This window comes from Rhinatrema bivittatum, chromosome 2 (assembly GCF_901001135.1).
Source record: "Rhinatrema bivittatum chromosome 2, aRhiBiv1.1, whole genome shotgun sequence".
In the NCBI taxonomy this organism is placed as follows: Eukaryota; Metazoa; Chordata; class Amphibia; order Gymnophiona; family Rhinatrematidae; genus Rhinatrema; species Rhinatrema bivittatum.
Genome location: NC_042616.1, coordinates 40,853,697 through 40,872,433, shown reverse-complemented (window position 1 = coordinate 40,872,433; position 18,737 = coordinate 40,853,697).

The following is an 18,737-nucleotide window of genomic DNA, read 5'->3' as shown; positions in this document are numbered from 1 at the left end:
TCAGTTCTTCCCTTCTCAACTAATAAGTTTCGCATTAAACCACCCTCCCCTACAGCCTCATTCTGTCACCATCAACACCTTCAAGAATCTCCAGGCTGTCGACCCTTGTATTCTCTCCACTACTCCTTCATCTCTCCTTTCCTCCACTGCATTGTCTGAGTCAGTTGATGAAGAAGTTTCTTCTTACAACACTAAACTTCAAATTTATGCCGACTTCCTTCCAGTCTGCTATTGCACATCTGACAATTTCTTGCATCCAACCCTCACCATCTCTTTGCCATACTCCCCTCCTCAAACTTCTTTTGCCTCCTTCCTCCCTTCTTCCCAGAATATGGCTACTTCCATGACAAGATTCACAAAATTAGTCTTGAATTCTCAACCAGGCCACTTCTACCTCGCTCTCTCCAACTTCTTTCTTCTACCCTTCCCCATCCTCCACCACTCTCTCCTCTTTTTCTGAAGTCACAGCAGAGGAAACTGCTCTTTTTCTCTCCTCCTGCAAACTCACTATTTGTTCCTCTGACCCTATTACCACCCAGTTCCTTATCTCTGTTTCCCCAGTGGTCAACTCTTCCATCTGTTACATCCTTAATCTGTTACTTTCCATTGCTACTGTTTCTGCTGCTTTCAAACATGCAGTGATCATACCACCCCTCAAAAAACCCTCATTGGACCCTGCCTACCCCGCCAACTATCCTCCCATCTCTCTCCTCCTTTTTGTTTCCAAACTACTTGAACATGCTTTTCACAACTGCTGTCTTGACTTTCTTTCATCTCAAACCATTCTTGATCCATTTCAGTCTGTTGTTGTTTTTTCCCTCTACGTTCCATAGAAACAGCCCTTGCCAAGGTCTCCAATGAGCTATTTATGGCCTTTACTTGATACTTATCTTTCATTACCTATCTGTTGCTTTTGACATTGTTGAACACCACCTACTCCTTGATACTCTTTCTTTACTTGAATTGCGAGACTCTTCCTGTCTTGGTTCTCTTCTTACCTTCTGTCTGTTCTAAATTGGGCCCTCTCCTCTTCTCCCTGTAAGCTAATTTCCTTGGTGCTCAGATTTCCTATCCTGGCTTTCATGATCACCTTTATGCTGATGATTCCCTGATTTACCTCTCTACACCAGCACTTTCATCAGGAATTCAGCCCCAGATCTCAACCTGCTAGTCTGACATTTCTGCCCGGATGTCCCACTGCCACCTTAAACAAAACATGTCCAAGGTACAGTTAGATCTTACCTGCTAATTAGCTTTCCTCAAGTCCTGACAGATTAGTAAACCTGAGGGATTCTCCTTCAGGAATAGGCAAAGGGGGCAGAGTGCGAACGGTTTTTTGTTTTTTTTATGTCACTACTATACAGGCTGGCCCAGCAGGGGTTAAGCCAGTAGTCTTTTTGCCAAAGCATCCCTCATACTCTTTCATCAAACTTTTCCCCTTCTTTTCTTTTATCTACATGTACCCTATAACCAATGCAGCTTCCCCACCCCACCCCACCCCCACTTCACCACCCTAAGGAGACTTATCAGCTCGTCACCCAGTTTGCACCTTTGTCTGTTCCATCTATCCTACAGGGTGTGGACCTCCTTGGCTCATTAGAACTCTACCTCCCTACTTCCTAAAGGAAGGGAGTCCACAAACACAAAGGAATCCAAAATTATATATATATATATAGCATTTAAAGAAAAGAACAAAGTGGGAGAGCAACTCCCTTCACACCACTTCTTGACTGTCTGTCCTGTGTACCCTCTTACTTGTTCACACTTCCTTATTCTTCTTCCAGGGCGGGATCAAAGCTAATTAGCAGGTAAAATCTAATTGAATCTTCCTTTTTGTCCTGCCAGGCTGGTGAACCTGTGGCATGTACCTAAGCTGTACTCATCCCAGGTGGGAGATACCCAGAGCTGCCTCCACAGCAAACTTCGGCTCCTTTCTCCCAAGGAGAGGCAATCTATTTTCTTGTACCTTGTGGTTATTCCCTTCTGTTCCTTGACTTGTATCCTGAACGGCCCTCACTTCAGCGAGTGTTTTTGGAGATAAGTTTGTGGATGACAGGGGAGTTGGGAGGGGGGGGAGCAATGCAGGAGAGTTAGGAGGGTTAAGTGTCATTCACTAATGGGGACAGCAGGTTCAGGGGAATGGCTGTAAAGCGTAAGTGAAGGGATGTGTGCGAGTTTTGTGTCTGGAGGAATGTGTGGGATGAATGCAAATATGCATACACACTGGAAAAAAAAAAAAGACCTTGCCGTTGCTATTCTACTGGTGTTATTCTTGATTGCATCTTCATCTTTTGGTCATGGGATGTATTGTTTCAAAGTATTGTACTTGATGCTGTTCACGAAACAAGCAATTGTATTATGCATCTTGCAGAATAAAAATTATTTAAAAAATATAAAGGGTTCAAGAACATGTGTACCAGTCCCCAAGTGGTTGCCCTGCACACATCTATTGGAGTGATTGCTCTATATTCTGCCCACGATGTTGCCCGTGTCTTGTGGAATGTGCCCTTAAGCCTTCCGGGACTGGTTTGCTTTTCATTATGTAAGCCATTGCTATCATCTCCCTAATCCTCCTGGCACGCGATGCCTTGGACACTGCCTCTCTTTCCCTGGGTCCCGAAAACAGGACGAATAACCTGTCTGATGTCCTGAAGTCATTGGTCACTTTCAGATACCTCAGAAGGATCCTGCATATATCTAAGAATCTCAGATCTCTGTTTCCCTATGCAATCTGCCTTTCTAAACCTTGGCAGTGCGATGACCTGACTGAGATGAAATTGACACAGCTTTTGGGGGAAATGACAGCACTGTCCTGATCTGAAAATGAGAGATAAGGATCTCTGCGAGACAGCCCTCGTCACTCGGAAATTCTCCTTGCTGAGCAAGACTTTTGGAATGCTTATCAACACTAACCTTAATCTCAGCCAGTGAAGACTGTAACTTGGAGAGCTTATCTTCTAGTGTAGCTGAATATCTCTCTGACTAGATTTTCTTTTGAGATCCAATAGATCCCTCTTCAAATCTGACATCAAAGGATCTGTGACTTTGGTCTTCTCCTTAATCAATCTTGTTGATTTCACCGACATCAGCCAAGCAGCAATCCACTAAGAAATGTCTCAAATAGATAATAATCCAACAGAATGGTTACTGTTAAAGATTGTGAAGGGATTAATAGACAAGAATCGAGAGAGTCTCCTGGGAGCTGGCAGTAGCATGTTCTCTCAGGGCCTACACATCACTGGAAGTCCCTCCTTTTAGTTTCTTTCTAATTTCCTCATTTTATCATATTTGTTTTTAAAGCTATATGTTGCTGAATAGTTTAATTTCATGTATTCCCCTCCAGTGATGTCAAATATGATTGTATTATAATTACTATTGCTAAGCAGCACCACTACAGTAAATCTTTGTACCAGGTTATACAACTGAAGACTATAACTAAAGTAGTTCCCTCTCTCATTGGCTCTATGAATAGCTGTTCCAGGAAGCAGTCATTTATGATATCCAAAAACTTGAATTCTCTAATATGTTCTGACGAGACACTGACCCAATCAGTACTGGGGATAATTGAAATCAACCATTATTCAGTTGTCAATTTTATTTGCCTTTCTTATTTCTGCTAGTATTCTGCAGTATGTTTCTTCATCTTGGCCAAGTGGATGTTAGTGTACATCTACTACTATACTCTTACCAATCACACATGGAATTTTGATCTTAAGGATGCCACAGTGCATATAGTTTCCTGCAGGGTATTCATCCTACTGGACTGTATGCCATCTTTTTCATATAGTGCCATTCCTCCATTACTTTGATCTGCCCTTTGTTTTGACAATATAACTTATACCCTGATATCACAATGTTCTATTGGTTATCCTCAATCCACCATATCTCTGAGATGCCGATTATGTCTATATCCTAACATAATGCCATACTTTCTAACTCTCCAATCTTATTTTCAAACATCTGCAATTTGCATACTGATGTTTTATGTTTACACTTTTTCATTAAACTTTATCAACAAACTCATATTAACTGTAATCTGTTCCTTATGCATAAACAACACAGTACACATATGAGTGACATACATTTCTTTGTGAAATTTATTTTCACACCAACTCATTTTATCCATTAGAGATGTGTTTCTAACAAATGCCAACAATGCAACAAATTAGGCCATTTTCAATTTGTTCAAAATGGAATGAACCAAAAATAATCTCCTATGAAAATATGCCAAACTTTTGGGGCATTTTCATATTTGTAGCATTTAAAAACAAAACAAAACACTAGACCTCCAACCTGGTCCTAAGCTGAGCCTGCTACTGAAGCTTAGCCACGAGGCACAGCCGGATTCCTCTTCCCCCTTTAAGAGTGCTAGGGAGCTCCCATCCCAGCCTCCACTTACTCCCTTCCTGGATCCTAATAGCAAAAGGGCAGGAATGATGCCCAGCTGCTCCCACCTGGGACTTGGCACTTTTAAAATGGCACCACCTGCCTGGAAGATTGTTCATATATTTCGCTTTGGGTGGGGTTTTTTTTAATGTATAATGTTTTTCTTTGATTTAGCAAATACAATGAGCCAAAAAATTAATAATTAACAAAATTAAAATGAACTCTTCCCGGAGGCAGAAAGGAGACGCTATTACCTGCAGCAGAGGGACTCGGGGGTAAGTGCTGCTTGCTCCTACGGTAAAGATCTACCCCAGCTGATTGAACTGACTGCTTTGGTTTCATTGAGGCAGAAAAGAGACGTTATTACCTGCAGCAGAGGGACCCGGGGGTAAGCGCTGCCTGCTCCATACGGTAAAGATCTACCCCAGCTGATTCCTCGATTGAGGGGCGGGGCCTGAGCCCGGAAACGGACTACAAATCAAACTGACTGCTTTGGTTTCACTGAGGCAGAAAGGAGACGCTATTACCTGCAGCAGAGGGACCCGGGGGTAAGCGCTGCTTGCTCCTATGGTAAAGATCTACTCCAGCTGATTGAACTAACTGCTTTGGTTTTACTGAGGCAGAAAAGAGACGCTATTACCTGCAGCAGAGAGACCTGGGGGTAAGCGCTGCTTGCTCCTATGGTAAAGATCTACCCCAGCTGATTGAACTAACTGCTTTGGTTTTACTGAGGCAGAAAAGAGACGCTATTACCTGCAGCAGAGAGACCTGGGGGTAAGCGCTGCTTGCTCCTATGGTAATGATCTACTCCAGCTGATTGAATTGACTGCTTTGGTTTTACTGAGGCAGAAAAGAGACACTATTACCTGCAGCAGAGGGACCCGGGGGTAAGTGCTGCTTGCTCCTACGGTAAAGATCTACCCCAGCTGATTGAACTGACTGCTTTGGTTTTACTGAGGCAGAAAAGAGACGTTATTACCTGCAGCAGAGGGACCCGGGGGTAAGCGCTGCCTGCTCCATACGGTAAAGATCTACCCCAGCTGATTCCTCGATTGAGGGGCGGGGCCTGAGCCCGGAAATGGACTATAAATTCAAGCCATAAGCGGCGCGCAGCAGAGCCGGCGCGCTGCTAAAGCCGCGCGCGTTTAAGGGGCGCGCGGCTAAGCACGTAGGGCTTAGCCGGGCTTCGCCGGGATTTGCCGTGTTTGCCTGAAATTGTTCGATTAAAGATTTACCTCAGGTAGGATTGTTAAATGTTTAATATGGTGTGTCTCCTTTAAAAAAGCCTCCAACAAGTGATTCTCTTTTTTGTTATATGCATTGTTCCATTCTGCTCAGTATAAGTCCTGGTTTAGTTATTTTTCCTTTCAGTATTTTGATATAAATATGCCACACACCAAACGGAAAGCCAAGTTAAGGCCTCCAGCTGGAGTGATTATGGCAGATTCCGGACAGAGAACTGTAACAGAATGGATAGACTCTAACTTAAATACCCCTGTAGGACAGACCGCTGGAGGAGAAGCATTAGAACGGAATGCCTCCTCCCAGGCCCTAGAAATATCTCTAAGTCCAGGGGCGCCGGATACGCCACCTCCCCCTGGAGGAGCTGAAGGTTTCACGTCAGTAAATCCAGGGGATCCGCAGATGGAGTCCCAGAGACCTAGTGAGCGGGTGAATGAGTTCGTGTATTCTGCTAAGGAGACAGATATATCTGCGCAATTAGGACAACTGAGTGTGTTAGAAAAATCTGTGCCGACCCCAAAAGAAACAAGCACCCCAAAGACTTTTTTACCATCGGTAGAAAAACAGGATAGTATTGAAGTGTTAATAAAAACGGATTCTCAAATTAAAAAACCAGTAAATATAACGTTAGAAAGTTTGTGGAACTATTTAGTGAAATTAGATGACTCAATTAATAAATTAACTGGTGCAGTTTTGAAAACAACTAATTCGGCAGTACAAAATACCCTCGAACTGGAGAAACAAAATAAAGAAATTAGCACACTGACTACACGTGTTTCTCAGATTGAAAAAGTTCAGAGCTATCAAGTTACAGCAGAAGGAAATATAAATAAGAGATTAGAAATTCTTGAAAATTCTATAAGATCCCTAAATTTAAGGGTAAATAACTTTCCAATTTTAAATAAAATAGACTCGGTGGAATTATTTAGGGAATATATGTTGCAGATATTAAAAATACCAGAGAAATGTTTACCAGTTATAGTGAAAGCTTTTTATTTGGGGATCATGAAGAAAGTGTTAAGAGAAGAACAACTTGTAGAGAGCGCTAAAGAAAAGGAAAAATTAGAATTAGAGGTAGTTCAAAATAGTTCTATAAACTTATCTGATTTACTGCAAAAGTCTCAACAAGACTTGGTTGTTAAAGAACGAGGAACATTATTAATCCAGTTTGCTTTTGCAACTAAGGAAAACGTTTTGAAATCCTTTTTTCGAAATCGATCAAGTACTTTCTATGGGGAAAGAGTATGGATCTTTCCAGATCTAGTTAAGACGACTCAATTACGCAGAAATTTCTATCTTATAGGAAAGAAGTAATAGATAAAGGTGGATATTTTAATTTAAAATATCCATGCAAGTGTACTGTTAAGTTAGAGGGGAATACCTACACATTCACAGAGCCAGTAGGTCTTAGGGATCTCCTAGCAGGAAAATGATCGGCTTATATGATTAGTAGAGTATTGACAATGCATTTTTCCTTGACTAATGTTTTTTCTATATCCGTTCAAATATCTTGAGACTCACTTGAATTTCCTTAAGTATAATAATGACTGAATTGTATGCTAAATGTTAGGTTGAAAACAATATTTTTCCTGTTTCTTATTAAGGACTCAGTCATTATGAGATTTCTTAAATGTTTTGTTTATTGTAAACATTTTGAAAAAGTAATAAATAAAGAATTAAAAAAAAAAAAAATGAACTCTTCCCACCAAAAAAATAAAAAAAACCCACTGAAAATATTGGGGCTGCACCTCCCTATTACCCAAATATGATCATAATAGGATGCAAACCCCATGGGAAAAGTACAATATTAGGGTTGAAATTCTTCTAAGCACAGAGGAAGAGCAGGATCTGAGGATGATTGTATCTGATGATACCAATTTGATGTTTTTACTTTAATTATGTATGTTTAACTGTATACTGCCTAGATTTTATGATAAGTGGTATAGAAATGATTTCAAATAAATAAATAAATCTTAAGGTGGCTAAACACTTAGATAAAGTCACGAGAAAAGCCAGACAAGATGCTTGGCTGCATAGGGAGAGGAATGGTCAGGAGGGAAGATGATATTGCTCTGTATAGGACCCTGGTGAGACCTCACTTGGAATGCTGTGTACAATTCTGGAGGCCGCACCTTCAAAAGGATATAAACCGGATGGAGTTGGTCCACAGGGTGGCTACTAAAATGATCAGTGATCTTCATTCTAAAGCAAATGGGGATAGACTTAAAGATCTAAACATGTACATCCTGGAGGAAAGGCGAGATGGCTTCTATAGCCAAATCCAAAAGCAAAGCACGTTCAAGCAGCACTGCTGAATTATCAAGAAGGTTGCTCATCCTGTAAAAAAAAAAAATGTTAGGAGTAATTTTGTTATGGGTTTGATAGTGCTTGGTTTTAACCGTTAATATTACTACCCTTAATCTAAGGCTTGGAGGTAACCAGGGCTTCATTTATGGGGGAATGGCCCGGAACGCAGTTCCCGCATTTCTTTTCAGACTTGCGAGGCAGAGCAGCGGGAGTGAGCGTCCTGCTCCAGCCCCTCTCTCCTCCAGGCAGCTTACAGGGAAGACGAGAGGAGGAGTCACGCTTGGCGCAGACAAAGCAGAGAACAGCCACTCTGCTCCCTAATCCAGCCCCCATCCTCCTAGTCTGTAGGGAAGAGGAGGGAAGTGCGTGTGATCCCGAAGCAAAGAACAGGCACAAAAAGAAGGTGCAAGAGCCCAAGTTTGAAACTTGTAAGCAGCAGTGCCAATGATTAAGGCTTCAGCCCTGGTGTTGACGGTTGACACTACTGCTCACAAGTTTCCAAGTTAGGTCAACGCAACACTTTTTTTTTTTTTGCATCTGTTACTCGGGCTTCAATTTCTGGCAGAAATGACCCAGAACGGGTGTGGTTCTGCCACGTTTCATTTTCTGGGACCCGATGAAGCCAGAACGTAGCTGGCAGTTGTAAATCGATTGTTAGCTCCCCTGGAGGAAATGAGGGTGAGAAGAATAGGTCTGCACGTATCTGTGTAAGAGAGGGGGGGGGGGGGTGAGCGTGTTGGAGGGGGAAAGAGAGGGTTCACACCCGGCCCTGCACCTGCTCCCTCCCAGCCACTCCCGCTCCACAGTTCCACTTCATTTTTGCCTGGATGTTAAGCCCTGGAGGTAACCAGCATGAAGTGGCAGTACCATCCTTTACATAAAGTTTGGGGTTAACCTTCAGGGCGTGGCAGATACTACTCTTAACAGAAACCCGGGGGTAACCTGCATGGAGCGGCAGTCACGAGCGAGCTCGTACTCTTTGCAGTGAATACACACACACAATAAAACTAGCAATTTAGAATTTATTACTATAAGAATAACAATAATGGCTGCAAATATAAAACACATGAGTAAATAAGATACAAGAGAATATATATATATGTATATTTACAGTTCAGTTAGTTCTAAATCTGCAGGTCTCTGGATGCACTCCACTAGATATCCAGCAGTGGCAGTCAGGTTATTCGTCTTATCGTCTTAGGAACCGTCAAGGCTGGGGGGGGGGGTAAGACATGCATGGAGCATCTGGTTACCCTCTGTACCAAACTGTGATATTTACAAGTTCTCTTGTTATACCATTTACCTTTCTTTTTTCACAGTGTTTTGCCATATTTTCTTCCTCACCGACTCTTGCTCCACCTACCTCATTACTCATTTTCTTATTTGCTCCACCTACCTCATTACTCATTTTCTTATCTATAGAATTTTAGCTAGTTGACGCTGTGTGCTGAACATCACAATATGCACAGGTTTATATCTCCTAGTACCAAACATTATAGTTATCTAATTTAGTGTAAATCTCCCTGGGAGCCTACTGGACCCTAAGACCTAGTGATATAGTGTGGTGCAGATCTCCATGGGACCCTGCGGAAACCTTCCACATAACACAGAGATGCCCTCCCATTATCTCTACCTATGGCTAATACACCAGTCTACTATTCCAAAGATGTAGGATAGTGCAGGAATTGCAAGTTGATTAATAGCTTGTATCTTATTCAATATTCTTAAAGCATAATATCAGCTTTAATCTCCTACAGTACTTTTTACTGATCTTTCATCTCAGTACTTTATGCCAAATTTTTCCGACTTTCCTCTATTTAAAAATTATTTAATTGCTTGATAAAAATCTAAGCGATGTACAGCATATTATAAAACAATTTCAAAACAAATCTTATCAAATTACATAGCAAATACTAGAGAGTTTTCTCCATATGGTTAAACAAAACCAAATTCCATCACTCAAACACACTTCCCATTAACCAAGTTTCCTCTACTCCTGGATATTTATATACACCCTTATGCTCCAATTTCTTCATTCTACAACATTCGGTCAACAAGAAGTTTTCAGTTTTACTTTGTATTCCTCTAAACAAAGTTGCCTTAGCATATTTGTCCAGGCCAATTGTCATCCTGACATCATCTGAGAAAATCTTCACTACTTAAGAGTCGTTCTGCTAAATAATCATCGCTTGAGCTGTAGATTTTCAAGTCTTCTACAATCAATGCGATATTAACCATAGGGATTGGTAGCCCTAAGATCAAGACTAATTCCATAGCCCAGGGAGTTAAGAGTACAGAAAGTCTGCATACCATAAACAATGTTTTCTGTAGATAGCAGGATCAATTAGCCATTACATGTGGGTGAAGTCATACGATGGCATAGGACTCTTCTCATCCAGCTAGTAGAGCTTTAAGCTCTACTGAGCTTGCATGGGAGGCTCCCACAAGGGCATTGCTTCATGAGCCTTTTCAGTCAGTAACAGAGCTAAGCCGAGCTGTGTAGTCAACCCCCTAGGGAGGAGGGCAAGTATTCTATAGCTAATTTATCCTGCTATCCATGGAAAACTCCATTTACAATAAGCAAACTTGCTTCTTCAGTCAATGAGCATGCTAAATTAGCCATATGTGTATATGCGGGAAGTCCCGAGCTAGCAAGCAACCTAGACCCCACTTTGAAGACTATGGCGAGAACAGATTTTGCAAAATTGCTTGTCCAAATTTACTGTCCGTCTTTGACAGGTTATCAAGACGGTAGTGGGACATAGAGGTATGAAATGAAGATCAAATTGCAGCGTTGCAGATGTCCTAGATGGGTACTTCTCAAAGATAAGCAACCAAAAAAAATCATGGCTCTTATTTGATGAGCCCTTATAGAATCTCTGACTTTAAATCCTGTTAGGGTGTTGCAGCAGTAAATACACTCAGTCAGCCACTTAGATAAAAGTATGCTTGGTGACCGCTACTCCTAGCCTGTTGGGGGTCGTATGAGACAAACAGTTGGGAGATTTGACGATGCGGCCAAGTTTGTTTCTTGTAATACGCTAAGGCCCTTTTGCAGTCCAAAGTATGAAGTGCCTTTTCGCCTCCATGCACATGGGACCTTGGAGAAAAGCTAGGCAATACTATGAATTGATTGATACGGAAAACAGAGACTGCCTTTAGCAAAAACTTTGGGTGAGTATGGAGACCCCCCCTGTTATGGCAGAACTGCATGTATGGAGAAAAGTGGATGAGAGCCTGGAGTATGCTGACTCTTCCACCTGAAGTCACTATGATGAGGAACACCACTTTCCATGTCAAATACTTAAGAGAAGCTGAATCCAGTGGCTCAAAGGGAGGCTTCATTAGTTGGAAAAGGAGTACATTTAGGTCCTATGGAGCAGGTGGTTTTTGACATAGACCTTTCATGAAACATATCAGCGGATGAGTAGAGACTGATTCGCTATCCTCTGAAGTATGGTACCAAAGAGGTGGCAAGACCTGAGTCAGAAAGTTAGAGCAAGTATTTCATCAGATGCTTAGGTTCACAACAAAATGGGAACAAAGCATTCTGTTAACATCATTTTGAGTACCTAGTCCATTTGAAAGCATAATTTCTTCTAGTTGAAGGCTTTCTAGATGAGACTAATATAACTACAATCTCTGAAGATAAGTGGAGATTGGCAATCACCAAGCGCTCAGCATCCAAGCTGTTAGGTTGAAGGCTGAAAGGATGGGATGATAAAACATCCAGTCTTTTTGAGTTAATAACACAGGGTATGTTCCCAGATGTATGAGAAGATTGCTGGAAAGTTGTATGAGATATGTATGCCAGATGTGTCTCGGCTACACCAGGGCTATGAAGATTAGCTGAAGAGAAAAATTGATTTAGTTTTGTGCTTGGTTTTGATGTGGAGAGGTCTACTGAAGGAAGACCCCATAAGCTGACAGTCTGTCATCCACTGATTGCTGCAGAGAGCACTCGTGTGGCCAAAAAACTGAATCAATCTGCCAGTGTGTTGGAGATATCTGATAGATAGATGGCCTGTAGTACAGCTTGATTTATTTCCCACCAATTCCAGATCTTTAGGACTTCCTGACAGAGAGACCATGATCCTGTTCCTCCCTGCTTGTTAACACAAAACATGGCAACTTGATTGTTGGTTTGAAACAGGATGCTTTTTCCCTGAAGGAGATAAACAAATGCCAATAGAGTGTGTCTGATTGCCCTTAACACCAATAGGTTGGCTGACAAATACACTCCTGAAGAGACCAGACGCCTTCAGTTTGAATGATTCTGGTGAGAGCGCCCCATCCTTTGGTGGAAGCATCTGTCACCATTACCACTTGGCAGGAGAGTGTACGAAGAGGGGCTCCTTCCTGGAGAACTCTTGGGCGCAATCCCCTTCTGCAACTTTCACTTCATTGATGCTGTAATATGCACTGGAGACAGCAGTTGAGTTAATTGATCTCACTGGGTATACTGGATTTGAAGACGGGTAATTGGAACCACATGGATGGCTGCTGCCATATGACCAAGAAGTCATCTCGCCTTCAAGCGTGAAAGATCGATGTGATGACAGGAATGCTCTTTCATGCAACGAATCTATCCAAACCCCAATGAATTTGAGCTTCTGAGTGGGCTTCATGGATGCTTTCTCAAAGTTGACCAGAAAACCCAAGTACTGTAGAAGAGAAATCGTTGCCCACAGGGAGCAGAGCATGTCCTCTCGGAAGCTTGCTGTGATTAGTCAATCATCAAAGTAAGGGAAGACTTCTTTTCTCTGGTGATGCAGATGATCTGCCTTTACCGTGAGTCCTTTCATGAAGACTCTCGGGGCTGATGACAGGCTGAACAGGATTATTTTTACTGGTAATTTGAAGACTCCACCTGGAAATGAAGGTAGCACCAACGCAAGAGGAAGATGGGTATTTGAGCATATGCAACCTTTAGATCCAGGGCACACAACCATTCGTTCTTCTGTATGTAAGGAAGAATCATGCTTAGGGATTTCATTTTGAAGTTCTCTCAGGGTAAATGTTTGTTTAGATGTCTCAAGTCCAAAATAGGCCACAATTCTCCCAATTTCTTGGGATTGGTGTAGGGATTGGCTCTATTGCTTGTTGTTGGAGAAGCAACTGGATTTACAAATGAAGTAATGGCTGATGAGATGGATCCAGATGGTGTGTCGAACAGTGTGGTGGAGATGGACACAGGGATTCTTGGTGATCTGATGCCACGCTTCCAAAAAAACACTGGATTTTCCCCTCCCACCAGAATCATGGTGATTGGACTAGTTTTGCATCCTTGCTAGCAGATGGAGACAAAGACATTTTCCACTGAGACTGTACATAACCTAGTGTGCTACCTGCAGTCCCTCAGTATTGACCTGTATTCTCGCCAAGAAAAGAATTCCACTCCTAATCAACAATTCATGTAATCAACAATTTATTTATAAACTCCTCTCAGAAACCGAAGGATGCTGACCTCTTTAGTAGATCAAAGCAAAACAAACAGCGTGACTTCCCACTAACAATTCTGACACACACCCAATAACAGAAGGAATGGTCCTAATACAGTTGCTCACGGTGTCCTTGCTCTTACATGAGCCAGTTGGAGTTGGTGATTGTTATTGTGTTTTCTGGGAATATTCTGGGGTGGGTGGGAGGAAGGGAGATCGTGACCCTGTGGGCAGAGTTTCATTCATTATATATGTTTCACCTGGATAATAGTCGGTCCCTAGCTGGGGCTTAGGCTGGGGAGCCCTGGCTGATTGGGTATTATGGAAGCAAAAGTGAGGTAATAATATCGTAGTACATCTGGGTGATAGCAAGTAGCTTCCGTTGTGTAACCTGGATCATGGTTAAGAGGTATAAAAATTTGCAAGCCCTGCAGCGCTGGAAGGGTTCTGATTGTGGAGGGGAAAGTATTTGGAAAGCCTATAGTGTTTTGTACTGTGTATGCCCCGAATGCTTATGATCATTCCTTCTTTCAGCGGCTGGCACAATTCCTCCTTCCCTATAGTTCTTCTTCTTTAATATTGGGAGGGGACCTGAATTGTGTGCTTGACTCTCACCTAGACCGTTTTGTTCCTCGAGCTCCCATTTGGGCTAACCAGGGGAAAGGCATGGGTTAATTATGTAATAACAAATTTAGTGGATGGCTGGCATTCACTCCATCCCCTGATTAGGGAGTATACCCATGTTTCAAGGGCACATGATAGGCAATCCCAGATTGATTAAGTTCTCCTAGATCATGGTATTTTTTTTCCAGAACTTTAAATGCTGAAATTGGGTCACCGATGATTTCAGATCATGCCCCTGTTTGGGTCGATGTTGAGGGTTTTCGCCCAGCAGATGCCACCTTTGCCTGGCAATTTCTTAGATATTTGTATAATGACTTGGCATTCCTCGAATACCTTTTAAAGAAATGGGATGCGTATTGCCTTAATAGTCAGGAACATCATAGTACCCCAGTGTTGTACTGAGAGACCGTGAAAGCAGTTTTGAGAGGTGATATCTCCCTATGCCATAGCCAAACGTAAAGCGAATGCGGCAGCCATATTAGTGTTGGAGAGACAGCACTATAAAGACAAGCAGCAATATGAGAGACATCCTTCTAAGGAATCGAAAGATACATTTTTGACCAAATGGCTTTAAATGAGCTGCTCCACCAAAGGGCGAAGAAAGCCCTAGCATATTATAGGTGTAGATTTTACCAGCATGGTAATAAGGTGGGGAAATCTTTGGCTAACTTGACTAGAAACTGGAAAAGTACTAAATATGTCACTGCTATGCGCACTTCCGGGGGAGGTTAATTAACTCTGGGAAAGACATCTATGAGGTGTTTAGAGAGTATTACCAGACCTTGTATACTGCAGATGAGGGCCATCCACAAGATACTGGATATTATTTACACATAGCTGGCTTACCCTATACTTCTGCAGACCACTTGACTATGTTGAATCACCCCATCCAGCTACAGGAAATAATGCGGGGGTTAAAAGATGCTCCGTTATTAAAATCTCCTGGGCCAGATGGTCTTTCCACCAAATTCTACAAATTATTAATTTCAAAGGTGGTGACTCCTTTAGGAGACATGTTTGCCTCTTTGATTACGCTGGGCCACTTTCCTCTCTCGCCTAATAGGGCAGATATAATTGTACTCCCAAAACTGGGAAGGATCTGTCTCTGCCTGGCCTCTTATCGCCCAATCTCTTTGTTAGATTTAGATGTTAAGTTACTGGCAAAAATTATGGCCAACCGACTGACCAAAATCCTGTCTACGCTTATTGGGGAGGAACAAGTGGGTTTTGTCCGTGGTCACTATACAGTTATGAATATATGTAAAATTATTGCTTCTTTAGAGCGGTGACAGTGGCTTCAATTGCCATCTCTTTTATTGAGTCTCGACGCCAAAAAAGCATTTGATAGAGTGGATTGGAATTTTATGTTTCATACCTTACAGGCCTTTGGGATAGAGGGTTATTTTGTTCAGGTACTACGTACTACGTACGTGGGAAAAGTAATGGAGTCACTGTTGAAAGAGAGAATAGTGAACTATCTACAGTCGGGAGAATTGCTGGACCAGAGGCAGCATGGATTCACCAGGGGAAGATCCTGTCAGACAAATCTGATTGACTTTTTTGACTGGGTAACCAAGGAATTGGATCAAGGAAGAGCACTCGATGTCATCTACTTGGATTTCAGCAAAGCTTTTGATACGGTCCCGCACAGGAGACTGGTGAATAAAATGAGAAGCTTAGGAGTGAGGGCCGAGGTGGTGACCTGGATTGCAAACTGGTTGACGGACAGAAGACAATGTGTGATGGTAAATGGAGCTCTCTCTGAAGAGAGGGAGGTTTTAAGTGTGTACCACAAGGATCGGTGTTGGGACCGGTCCTGTTCAATATATTTGTGAGCGACATTGCGGACGAGATAGAAGGTAAGGTTTGTCTTTTTGCGGATGACACTAAGATCTACAACAGAGTGGACACGCCGGAAGGAGTGGAGAGAATGAGACGGGATTTAAGGAAGCTGGAAGAGTGGTCGAAGATATGGCAGCTGAGATTCAATGCCAAGAAGTGCAGAGTCATCCATATGGGGAGTGGAAATCTGAATGAACTGCATTCAATGGGGGGAGAAGGACTGATGTGCACGGAGCAGGAGAGAGACCTTGGGGTGATAGTGTCTAACGATATGAAGTCTGCGAAACAATGCGAAAAGGCGATAGCAAAAGCCAGAAGAATGCTGGGCTGCATAGAGAGAGGAATATCGAGTAAGAAAAGGGAAGTGATTATCCCCTTGTACAGGTCCTTGGTGAGGCCTCACCTGGAGTAATGGTCTCCAGAACTGAACACAGATCTACAAAGAGACAAGGACAAGATGGAAGCGGTACAGAGAAGGGCGATCAGGAAGGTGGAGGGTCTTCATCGGATGACATACGAGGAGAGATTGAACAATCTAAATATGTACTCCCTGGAGGAAAGGAGGAGCAGGGGTGATATGATTCAGACTTTCAGATACTTGAAAAACTTTAATGATCCAAAGACAACGACAAACCTTTTCCGTCAGAAAAAAATCAGCAGAACCAGAGGTCACGAGCTGAGGCTCCAGGGAGGAAGACTAAGAACCAATGTCAGGAAGTATTTCTTCACAGAAAGGGTGGTGGATGCCTGGAATGCCCTTCCGGAGGAAGTGGTGAAGTCTAAAACTGAACGACTTCAAAAGGGCGTGGGATAAACACTGTGGATCCATCAAGTCTAGAGGGCGTGAATAAAAAGGAGGCATTCAAACACTGCACGGAGCGGCAGTAGCCACAGAGGCATTCACGGAGCGGGATGCCAGTGGCCAGTAGTTGGTGTTCCACCTTCACGGAGTGGAAGGATGGAGGGCTGCTATCTCCAAAACAAAAAACAAAAAAACAAACAAAAAAATAAAAACAGGGGTGGGTAAGAGTATGGGGTAAAGGTGTGGCCTGCTTGTTACAGCGGTTGCTACCCCTAATTGAGCTGGACGTTCACTTGGATGCAGATTCGGCGCTGCTCTCTAAATTGGTGGTGGGGTGGAGAGGAATTAGGGCTGGAGGGTACTGGAAGCCAATAGTAACAGGTGGGAGAGAAAAAAAAGGGGGAAAAAATGGATAAAGTGCGCAGCTTGCTGGGCAGACTGGATAGGCCGTTTGGTCTTCTTCTGCCGTCATTTCTATGTTTCTATGTTACTCTATATAGTGACCCTCGTGCATATGGGATGGTAAATGGGTTTAAATCACCAGAGTTTTTATTAGGTAGAGGTACAAGATAGGGTTGTCCTCTTTCCTCCCTTCTATATATTTTATCCCTGGAGCCCCTCCTGCAACAGGGAGTGCCCTTTGGGGAGCGTTCTCTTCCGCAATTTAAATTAGCGGTTTTGCAGACGATATTTTGCTTCACAATGTGGACCCCCAGTCCTCCCTCCGGGTTTTATTGGAGAAATTTGCCATCTAGAGTGGGTTAGCGGGGTTAAACCTAAACCTTGATAAGTGTGAAGCATTGCCCATGGATGATATAGTGCGGTTGACATAGGAGGACCCTTTCCTGATGCGTTGGGTTCCTAACTCTTTATTTAGGTCTTGGACTGCACAGAGATCTGGAATGTTTATTTTCAATAATCTTTCAAAAATTGTTTGATGTATCGGAGATGTTGTTAAAAAGCTGGCGGGAATTTTCCTTGTCATTGGCCGGGAGGGTTCATCTTTTTCAAATGATCATTTTGCCTAAACGGCTGTATGTGTTCCAAATTATTCCCCGTTACTTAGCTAGGCAAGAAGTACGTCGTCTGGAGAAATTAATGTGGACTTACTTATGGAAAAATGGTAAACTGCGCATAGCCTTAGTGAAATTTCAGAGCAAATGGAAACCTGGAGGTTTGGGGTTGGCGGGCCTTTGGTTTTACAATGTTGGCTGTAATTTGTGTCATATTGCTGATTGGGTCCTGGGTATGTAGTTTTACACTCCATTTCCTTTAGAGCATACTTTGTTTGCTCCACTGGGGCTGGGACACATTTTACATTCAAAGCTTTCTGTACTGCCTACCCAATATAGGAAGAGTGCACTAGTGGTTCCCTTAGTGCTAGCTTGGAGATTTTTCTGCCGTTTACTACGGTTGGAGTGGCCTGTTTCCCAATTCTTGCCCCTGAATGGTAATCCGGCCTTTCAGCTGGGAATATTACAGCAGGTTTTTGCTTTATGGACTGCTAAGGGTCTGAAGTGTATTGCGCAATTTTTGACAGAAGAAGGAATATTAAAATCATTTCAGACCTTACGGGAGAATTATGGATTAAATAATACACAGTTTTTTACATATTTACAAACAAGGCATTACATCCAATCTCTGGGTATAAGGAACTGGGGTGATGAACAGTGATTATTTCTCTCAGAGATTTTTGACGTGGATGATCTCACCCGTCATTCGATCTCTTACTTTTATAGCACACTAAGTAAATTGAAATCCAAGAGATTTTGGAACCATTTTGAGAGGTTGGCACTCAGAAGTGGCATTAGAATTCTCCGAGACCCAATATGGGAATTGTTTTGGGAAAATCAAAGCTCTTACTAGCAGCATTGCCCTCTGTTAGGTTTATACGTTATTATCCACATATTGCCTGGGATTGCTACCGCTGATGTCTGTTAAATGTAAACTGGTGCCGCGATCTTTGGGACACCAATTTTGCCCATGTCCTAAAATCCAGACTCTTTAGCAAGGTCTTATCCGCTACTTAAAACGTGTCACTGATCTTATGCTACCATTATGAGCCACGGTGCTCCTTTTTGATAATTTGAGTG